The following is a 1,996-nucleotide window of genomic DNA, read 5'->3' as shown; positions in this document are numbered from 1 at the left end:
CAGTTTCAATATTGCCACGAGGTTAGTACGATCTGTGGACGCGATTTTGTTTTCACGTGAATAGACTTTGAGAACGTAATTTTTTTAGAGGTCTGTCATAAAGTTACATAATACATGAATAGGGTCAAATATAAATCAAAGGCATTCGCAGTTGATAGTAATTGCTGTCAAATATACACAAAACCTATCAAATACTCAACAAAGTTGGTGATTGCCATAAATTAATTATTCAGGAAATGTTTATGATATATGAAATAGAATGCAGCACACAACTAGATAATAGCATCTTTTGAAAAACGCTTCCTTTTTCTTTTCTAACAGAAAAGTTTTTATACTTTATCTGCAGGTAACCCATCTCCACTATCCCCTTCCTGCACTCCTATCCTGAGGAAGACCCAGGCGTAAGGGACTAACTTGCCTACTACCCTCAAGGGGTCGAAACGTCGACATCCATCACCCTAGCCAGTTTGACCAACAGCGATTTATCACTGTGTTCCTGTTTTAAACTATGGCTATCTAACGTTTGGATCTAATGTGAATAACTTGGCTCCATGTACGTGCCCCCTTTTCTTTGTGTTATAAAACAATTTATCTTGTGAATTGTACGTTATTTTCACTCACTTCCTTAACCTCACTTCATTCACCATACCGTCATCCTTCCCTTGTGGGGCACTGCTTTAAAAATGTGTTAACAAATGCTAAAAATGAATGGTTGTTCAGTGTGATTAAACAACACTGTACATCAAGAATATGCTGGTTCTTTTATCTTTTGCCTAACTGTATATCATTTTGTTTTTACTTGCAAAAATCTGTTTACTGGGACCACTGTTTCTATATACACCTCCCATCACAGCGGCAACAACACAGCTAACTGCTGGCCCCACAACTAGTGCACCTAGCACAGCCAGTTCTAGCCAGTGTCCCCCCAGCCCTGGACTCTTAGATGGCCAACACCACCCCAGTCAGTGAGGAGCCAGGACCCAGCGAGAGGGTGCAATCACTGCCTAGGGCACAGGGTTGTGGGGCTAGCTGACGTTGGAAGGTAAATGTGGGCCCCCAGAGTGAGCTCACTGAGGGTACGGACACCCAGGCTGCTATCACACAAGTCCTGAGACTCTACCAGCACTCCCACATTGTGTTGGGCCAAGTGGTCACAGAGGAAGGAGCTGCATGAAGCCATATACCAGGAGGTTGATGGAATACAGATCGAGTTGGCTGGCATCTACACTGAGGTTGCAGGCCTATTCACTGAGATGGCTGGTGTCTGCACAAAGCTTGCCGGCCTTTGCACTGAGGTGGTCTCCCTGGTTGGGGTGTTGCGGGACATCATTTCCACAAATGGCAGGGCTTTTCCTCCTGCATCTCCCCCTTCCTGTGGTCCTGGTGCTTCCAGAGTATCAACATCTGCTGCAGCCACAGGAAGGGATGCCCTGACAGAGGAGAATACGCCTACTAGAGCCCCTGGCTCAGCAGTTCCAGATCCCCCTCTGTCAGAAAGAGGGGACATCCCTGCAAGCATTCAGGAGCCAAGGTTGGCAAGACCACCACCACCAGAAATACCACTCAACCCTATCGTCTTCCTGTGTGTGCCACACATTCACTTTGTTGACTGTTTCTGCCCACTTTTACCTATCTGATGTTAGGAGTATGTTGGACTTTGGACTCCAGAACTAATGAACTCTACTCCACTGCTTTCATCCACCATGACTGAATCTCTCACTTTGTTATTATTTTGCCACTCATTACGTTTCAGTTTATTACTTTCGTCTGTTCATTCAATAAAAAACACACGCCACCTAAGCATTGTCTCCTGTTGTTATTCTCACATATAATAATGTGAAAGTACAAACATATGAAATTTGAAACTACTGAAAGCTTGGATATGTTGTCTGTAAAAAAAGGCACACATCTGGAACACTATCGTGTAACAACAAGGCAAACATACAAATGTCTGGGCTTACTACATCTTTATTACACTAGTCAAATCATAGGCTGA

The 1,996-nt window shown here is 43.9% G+C and overlaps 1 pseudogene; it reads left to right on the top strand.

Annotated features, from left to right (window-relative positions):
• Positions 1-837: 837 nt before the first annotated feature.
• LOC147727727 (uncharacterized) lies at positions 838-1,609 on the top strand (annotated as a pseudogene).
• Positions 1,610-1,996: the final 387 nt, after the last annotated feature.

This window comes from Lissotriton vulgaris, chromosome 3_1, assembly GCF_964263255.1.
Source record: "Lissotriton vulgaris chromosome 3_1, aLisVul1.2, whole genome shotgun sequence".
In the NCBI taxonomy this organism is placed as follows: Eukaryota; Metazoa; Chordata; class Amphibia; order Caudata; family Salamandridae; genus Lissotriton; species Lissotriton vulgaris.
The sequence above is the reverse complement of the archived record's forward strand: the minus strand, read 5'-3'. Positions and strand labels throughout refer to the sequence as shown.